Genomic DNA, 9,119 nt, shown 5'->3' with positions numbered 1-9,119 from the left:
TTTAAAAGAATTGAAATCATCCAAAGTATGCTCTCAGAACACAATGGAAATAAACTAGAAATCAATAACAGAAAGTGGCTAGAGAATCTCAAAGTATTTGGAGATTAAACAAACAACACACTTGTAAATAATACATGGGTCAAAAAAGAAATGCCAAGAGATATTAAAAATAATTTGAACTTAGTGAAAATTGATATAAAACCTATCAAAATTTATGAGATGCAATGAAAGCAATGCTTAGAGGGAAATTTATAGCATTGAATGCATATTTTTTAGAAAAATAAAGATCTAAAACCAAAAATGTAAGATTTCACCTTAGGATACTTGAGAAAGAAGAGCAGTATAAACCAAAAGAAAGAAGAAGTAACAAACTTAAAGCAGATATTAATGAATCTTAAAATAAGAAATAGAGAAATATCAATAGAGACAATGAGAAAATTAATGAAACAAAAAGGTGATTCTTTGAAAACATTAATATAATCAATAAACTTCTAGCCAGGCTAAGAATAAATATAAAGACGTAAGTTACCAACACCAGAAATGAAAGAGGGACCATCATTTAAAAATATAGTAGACTATTATGAAAAACTGTATGATCCCAGATTTGACAATTTGAATGAAATGGACTAATGCTTGAAAGACACATCATACCAAAACTGACACAAGGAGAAATAGATCATCTTAATAGGCCCATATCTATTACAGAAATTCAAACAATAATTATCCTTCCAGAAGAGAAAGCACCAGGCCCAGATTTTTTCACTGGTGAACTCTACCAATCATTTAAGAAAGAAATGATCCCAAATCTCTTTAGTATCCTCCAGAAAAGAGAAACAGAGGGCACACTTCCTCACTCATTCTTTGAGACCAGAATTACCCCCATAACAAAACCAGAAAAAGACAAGAAAACTACAGTCCGATATATCTCATGGGTAGCTGCAAAAATCCTAACCAAAATTATAGCTCACTGCATCCAAAGATGTATAGAAAGAATGTACGCCATAAGCAGCTAGGATTATCCCAGGTATTCAAAGCTGTCTAAACATTCAATAATCTGTGTAATCCATTGCATCAAAAGGCTAAAGAAGAAAATTTTGCAGCAGTATTACCTCAGACATGTTACCTTGCATTCTCGTGTCTCATTTTTCACATTTGTATAGTATGGTTTATAATAGGGCACACCTCAAACAAGGCAGGCCGTGAAGAGTAACTGCTGATTCCTTTTTCTCATTCATTTTAGGAGGAGACCACCAAGCACTAGTCTGAGTCTAGCAGGGGAATCAGACATGGCTGTCATAGAGTTCAGGAAATGATGGTACAGAGATACAAATACAGGCCTGGAATACAGTAGGTAATTGCTAAGTGTTTGTTGAAGGAGTGACAAAATGAACACAATACTATGGGGACTCAGATGAGGGGCAGCTAACTCTTTCTGGTAGTTTCATGAAAGACTTCTTGGCAAAAGTGATTTTTGAGCAGGTCTTGAAGGATGCATAGGAAGCTATCCAAAGGAGGAGATGTATATACCAAATTTCATAGTCAAAGAGCAAGGGGAGTCCCAAGTGACAGCAAGCGAGGCAGTGAGGCCAGTAATGCCCCTCCCTCCCTCCCTCCTTCCTTCCTTCCTTTAGGTTTATGGCTGGTATAGATTTAGGGCTTTATAGTTGTTGAGATTATCTGGTCTGGGAAACTTGCATTGTATCTGTTTTTGTAATATAATTTTCTTCCCATTGTGTAACATAGCAAGACTTCAGGTACTCAATCTAAACGTTTTGTCTTTGGGCTGAGCTGACATTCTGTTTTAGAAATACCACTCTAATATTTAGGTGTTATATAGTTATGAGTACTGTTTACTACTGTCTGCTCTCATTTGCCAGGTCTAAGTTCTACCAGTTGTTACATATTTAGAAAAATCACAAGATAAAAATACTAATTTTGATGCAAAATTTTGGCCAAGTGTAGACAACAGTATCCATTTGATATGACTTAAAAATCTTCTGCTTTTACTTTTATTTTCTTTTGCCTTTATTTTGACTGTGTAAATATTTCCAAAATTTTGATATTTTTACAAAGAAAAAATACGTGCATAGTTCCATCCATTTTGTAAGTAGACTTTTAATTTTGTGTTTATTTCCAAGACTTCTTCTTTGAACACTACCATTTTGTCATTGAACTATCCAAACTATGTGAATTAAAAAAATTTTTGATTATATATTTATTAGTAAACTTTATTTTTTAGAACAGTTTTAGATTTACAGAAAAATTGTGAAGCTGGTACAGAAAGTTCCCAAATAGTTCATATTCAGTAGCCTCTATCAAAGCATCGTACATTAATATGGTACACTTGTCACAATTAATGAACCCAAATTGTTAATTATTAAATAATTATTAACAAATTCCAAACTTTGTTCAGATTTGCTTAATTTTTACTTAATGTCTTTTCTCTCTTCCAGGAACTCACTGAGGATACCACATTACATTTAGTTGTAATGTCACCTTAGGCTCCTCTTAGCTGTGACAGATTATCATACTTGTATTGACTTTTGATGACCTTGAAAGTTTATTTTTTAATTTTTAAAAATTTTATTGAAGTGTAGTTGATTTACAATGTCATGTTAGTTTCAGGTATACAGAACAGTGATTCAGTTTATATATATATACATATTTCAGATTCTTTGGCCATATAGGTTATTACAAAATATTGAGTATAGTTCCCTGTGCTATACACTAGGTCTTTGTTGGTTATCTATTTTATATATAAAATATATAACTATGTATTTGTTAATCCCAACCTCCTAATTTATTCCTCTTCTTCACCTTTCCCCTTTGGTAACCATAAATTTGTTTTCTATGTCTATGGGTCTATTTCTCATTTGTAAATAAGCTCAATTGTATCTTTGTTTTTCAGATTCCACATATAAGCAATATCATATGATAACTGTCTTTCTCTGTCTGGCTTACTTCACTAAGTATGATGATATTTAATCCATCCATGTTGCTGCAAATGGTGTTATTTCATTCTTTTTATGGCTGAGTAATATTCCATTGTATATATACCATATCTTCTTTATCCATTCATCTGTCAGTGGACATTAGATTGCTCCCATGTCTTGATTACTGTAAATAACTCTACAATGAACATCAGGGTGCTTGTTTCTTTTTGAATTATAGTTTTCTCTGGATATATGCCCAGGAGTGGGATTGCAGGCTCATATGGTAACTCTATTTTTAGTTTTTTAAGAAACCTCCATACTGTTCTCCATAGTGGCTGTATTAATTTACATTCCAAACAAGAGTGTAGAATGGTTCCTTTTTCTCCATACCCTCTCCAGCATTTATCGTTTGTAGAAGTTTTGATGATGGCCATCCTGACTGGTGTGAGGTGATACCTCATTGTAGTTTTGATTTGCATTTCTCTGATAATTAGCAATGTTGAACATTTTTTCATGCACTTTTTGGCCATCTGTATGTCTTCTTTGGAGAAATTTTTATTTAGGTCTTCTGCCCATTTTTTGATTGTTTTTTTTCTTTTTTGATATTGAGCTATGTGAGCTGTTTGTATATTTTGGAGACCTTGACAGATTTGATAACTGTTCAGGTATTTTGTAGAATGTTCCTAAATTGAGAGTTGACTGATGTTTTCTCATTAGACTGGAGTTTGGGATTTGGGGGAAGGAAAACTATAGAAGTAAAGTGACACTTTCATGTCATATCAAGGGTACATATTATGAACATGACTTAGCACTGTTGATGTTGACCTTGACCACCTGGCTGAGGTAGTGTTTGTCCAGTTTTTCCACTATAAAGTTTTTACTATTGAAAAACTTTTATTTTAACTGCCTCCTTTCCTTGCTTATCTGTAAACTGCCACTCCAATTACGTTCTTACTTTTCAAAAATAACACATATAAAACATGGAGAATACAAATGTATCAAGAAAACTGAAATTACTAAAAACCTCCCCACAAACAATACATCAAAGTAGTCTCAATTTTTTTCTGAACATAAACAGCTAAGATTAAGTTATCAGTTTTCTAGGGTGATTACTATCATAATAGTAGTCATGGGAAATTTCCCATATCTAATGGAATGTTTGATTTAAAAATAATTAATCCATGTTGTGAAATCTAAGAAATTTGCTCCAAATGGAAAAAAAAAGCTCATCTTTTTGCCCCCTTCAACACATCTGCATTTTAGCAATAGTAATAGCTACCATGAATTTCAATGAATCTTACATACCAGGTATCATGTTAAGTACAATGCACATATTATCGTCTATAATACTCAGAGCCATCCTTTAATTATTTCTCTCATTTCACAAAGGAAACACCTGAGTTTTGTAGAGATAGACTACATTGTCTCATATCATAGTAAGTATGCAGCAGAAAACTGAGTCAAACAGAGCAAAAAACTCATTTCTTTACCACTCTTTTATATGACATCTTGCATTTTGGTCCTCTGTTCACCACTAGTACATTTAGAAACTACAACTGAACTGTATTGCTGATTATTTTAGTCATATAGAGTAGGTCGACATGATAGTGCCCTGAAATGTAGCAACTGTAGGTACAATTATTGTATGTGAACTTTACAGTTCAGAGATTATAGATATACTTTTATACATTGAATACTTAAAAACTTCTGTCAGGGTCACTGGCTAGCTCTAAAGGGGAAACCCAAATTAAAGGAAGTGTTTGATTATTTTCTGTCTCTATGCTAGAATGAAGTTCTATGAGGGCAGGGAGTTTATTTTATTAAGAGATCTATTCCTAAATCCTAGAAAAGTTCCTGGCATGAAGATACAACGTTAAACATTGCCAAATATTTGTGGGGAAGTATAAACTTAATATAGAGTTATTTTTCAATGTAATGCTACCAGATTCTGCTCCTATTTGTATAGATGAACAAAACCACAGCAACAAAATACTGCCTTCATAGAGCTCAAATTTCAGTAACTCATAATCATTCCTTCTCATTTCGCTGAGGATCCTTTCAATTTATTCATTTCTAGTGATATTTTAATGGAATTGGTTGATCTCAATAAAGTATAGTCTTAATTATGTTGAGCTCTTAAGAATACAATGGCCACTTCATTTCGTAGTCGTGAAGATCTTCACAACAAAAAAGAGTATTTAACATATTTTAATCCTGGTTGGAATAAATTAAATGAAATGTGCAATACAAAATCATTTACAAAGCTCTTTTAGGAACTAAAATTTTGTTTCCATTTTGGTTTTATTCAGCTAAGAAAGTTAATTTTCTGTTCTGAAGTGCTGTGTGAAACAGGTTATAAATGAACTGAATTTCATAAGCCAAATGAACCTGCAATTCTTGTCCAAGTTTAGATAAAAATGTGGTATATAATACACATGCAATTAAGATAGTGAAATCGTGCAGGGCATATATTATTGGCTCTATATCTAAATACATATATCATACAAAATTGCAATCCAGAGGTACAGTGTACTTATAGACGGAATTATGTCTCCCCTAAATCCACACATTGATGTCCTAACATCCAATGTGCCTGCATTTGGAACTAGGGACTTTACGGAGGTAATTAAGGTTAAATGAGATCATAAGGATGGGGCCCTAATCCAATAAGACTGGTGTTCTTATTAGAAGAAGAGAAACCAAATAAAAGGTCATATGAAGACACAGAAGGCAGGAAGCCAAGGAGAGAGGTCTCAGGGAGAAGCCAAACTTGCCATCACCTTGACCTCTAGCCTCCAGAACTGTGAGAAAATACATTTCTGTTGTTTAAGTCATCCACTCTGTGGCATTTTGTTATGACATCCCTAGTTGCCTAATACCACTGCCTAAACCCTAAAGACACAAGGAAAAAATCCCCTAAGGAAAACTTGATAGTGCGTGTAGAAAGCTTTTTTCATATATTTAATAGTTTTAGAGTTTATGCGTGCATGTGTGTGTGTGCGTGTGCTTGAAAATACAGCTCATGCAATATATACATTTCTATGTATATACACACACATATACCCCAAGCAACTTAAAATCGGCAATATGTATGCTTTTTTTGTATGCTTTTTTATTTTGTATATTTAAGAATGAATAGTTATTACTTTATAGGTGTTATACAAATGAGCCAAAGATGTCCCCTGTTTACTGTGGCCCCCATGTTTTTACTTCATCACAGCAGTCTAGACTGTTAGCTCAAAAGCCTACTGGTGCTAAACTCAAATTCTTACACATCCAATTGCTTTAAATATAGCCCCAATAGGCCTATTTTTAGTCATTTAAAAGCCAGTCTTCTCTGCAAACACCAAGAAACTGCACCCAACATCTACTAGCCATAAATAAGGTAAACCATGGCCCTTTAAAGATCCCAAGTCCCTGCTGGCTTTGAAAGCTCTCTGACCCAGGCATCACCTAGGCACTTAAGCCTCCTCTCCAGCTCTCTTCCCCAGTCATTTATTTGTCCTCTTCCCGTTATGGATGGTGGACCTAGGCTGCTGTGTCTAAGAGGTCTCCTGCTGTGAGGGATCTCCCCTCACATGCATCCTGTCCAAGTGCTGCCCACAATGCAGCTCCTTGTGTGCTACTGCCACCCCCTAGCATATGTCTTGTCCTTGATTAGCCACCCAAATCCTTTAATTCAGTGCAGTGGGTATGAGTATCTTAAATATGGATAAGCTTGTAGTCAAACTTAGAAATACATATATATCAAATGGAAAGCAAACATTTATTAGAAGTGGCAAAGCTCTTATAAAGTACAACTATCTCATAAGGGTGTTGGGAGGAGTAATTAATGTAAAATAGTTAGAATAAAGTTCAAAACACAGCAAGTACCTAATGATATTAAGCAAATATTAATAATCTTGTCAGTCTAGACTCAAAAATGTGGATCTAATTTATTCATCTTTTTTTGCTTTGCTAACTTTTTATTATCATTTTATAACTTATTCAGCAAACATATTTGAGTACTTTCATTGTGCCAGGTCACTACATGGTAGGAATTTTCCATAACTGTTCCTCTTAATTTAAACAGAGTATTTCACATGGAACTTTTTTATTATATAAAGAGAATTTCCTGTCCAGATTAGTCAATTTTAATCATAAATCATTTAAGAGATCATTCTATAATCACTGAAAAAAGCTGACTAAATACATGTAGATTAAATGAGTTTAAAGTCATTAAAGTTATAATGTAAGAGAAGATGATTCTAGGACAACTTATAAAAGCCTATGCTTTCCTTCCATATTATTTCCTTTTGTGATCATGTTTACTATTTCCTTTGGGTTTGAGGTTTCTAGGGTACTGAATACACTGGTTTCTTTGATTCTTCAATTTTTATCAAAACTTATCTATTATGTCTATTTATCTATAATGTATTAAAAAACATCAAACCCAAAATGTATAAGAATTTTCGTATGTTAAATTCCTTTGGAAACGAGAGTCAATGTAAAAGACACATGGATTCCAAGTTGTGTCAGCACCTTGTGTCCAGGAATGTGTTAAACTTTATCTCAATTAACAGGGATGTTTATTAAAAAATTAATAGCAGTTAACACTGCTGTATGATATATCAGAGAGTTGTTAAAAGAGTAAATTCTAAGAGTTCTTATCACAATGAGAATATGTTTTTCTTATTTCTTTTCTTTTTATTGTAGCTATATGAGATGATGGATATCAGCTGAAACCACTGTGATAATCATTTCAGAATACATGTAACTCAGACCATCATGCTGTGTGCCTTAAACTTATACAGTTATATATGTCAATTATTTCTTAATAAAACTCGAAAAGAAAATAAGTGGTGGTTTTAAAAATTTACCAAAGTGAAATTTACTAATCGGAAACTAGAACAGCAAAATAATGGAATAAAAGTTCCCACATGGCAGTGTGAATTTTCTCTTTGCTACCTCTCTTCAAATATCAATATTTAAGCCTTTGAAGAGAAGCTTTATAAACAACTTAAGTGTGTTTAAAAACATAGAACTATTGTGGTAGAAAGTCATTTATATTTTGATTACATCATGCTCAGACTGAAAAACCAATAATTAAAGATTAGATAATTAGGAGGTTAAAAATCTTCAGGTTTGGGGGCTTTTACTGAATTGCAATGCTTAAAAAGGAAATTTGCACATAAGAAGATGCTGAAGTGTACCAGTATGAAAGTAAAGTAAGGAACAATCTATGTGACCTTGAACTTGGTGACACATTTTTAGACACAATACCAAAAGCACATTCCATGAAAGAAAAACTTGGTAGTTTGGATTTTTAAAATTAAAAATTTCTAAGCTCTGAAGTAAACTTTTAAGGGAATAGAAAGACAAGCCATAGATTGGGATAAGCTATTTGGAAAACCCATGTCTGATAAAGGTATTGTATGCAAAATACAGAAAGAAATTTTAAAACTCAACAATAAAAAAAAATTAAGGCAAAATATCTGGATACCTCACCAAAAAGGACATACAGATGGCAAATAAACAGGAATATGCTGAAAATTATTTGTCATTAGGGAACTGCAAATTAAAACAACAAAGAGGTATCACTACACAACCATTAGAAAGATTTTAAATCCAAAATTTTAACAATACCAATTGCTGACATGGATGCAGAGCAACAGGAACTCTCATTCACTGACGGCGAGAATGCAAAAGGTTCAGCCACTTTGGAAGACAGTTGGCAATTGCTTACAAAGCTAAACATACTCTTACCACACAATCCAGCAGTCATGCTCCTAGATGTTTACTCAACTTATTTTAAAACATATTCACAAAACCCCTGCAGACTTCAGGTTTTTGATCTGCATGAAAGAAGCTTGGAAGTCACCACTCTGTCCTAACAACCAGTAAAACGCTGAACAGACTGGGAAATCAACAACTCTTCTTGAATTCATAACAGAGGGGGAGGACACAGTGCAAACTGCTGTCTCCAGGACTGGAAAGTCCGACAAGTGAATACAGAGAGTCATGACTCACCTGAGCAGAGTCTGGCGGGCAGAAACTGGCAAGGGAACCAGCGCCGGAGCAGGAAAACCTGAACTGGAATTGTCTAATTGCTGGAGGCTCAGTGTGGACAATCCTGATGGTTAAAAACTCCAGGGGAGCCCAGTCATAGTGGGGCTCCCACACTTTAGTGAGTTTTACCTCCAGGAG

Source organism: Stenella coeruleoalba, assembly GCF_951394435.1.
Source record: "Stenella coeruleoalba genome assembly, chromosome: 7".
Classification (NCBI taxonomy): domain Eukaryota; kingdom Metazoa; phylum Chordata; class Mammalia; order Artiodactyla; family Delphinidae; genus Stenella; species Stenella coeruleoalba.
The sequence above is the reverse complement of the archived record's forward strand: the minus strand, read 5'-3'. Positions refer to the sequence as shown.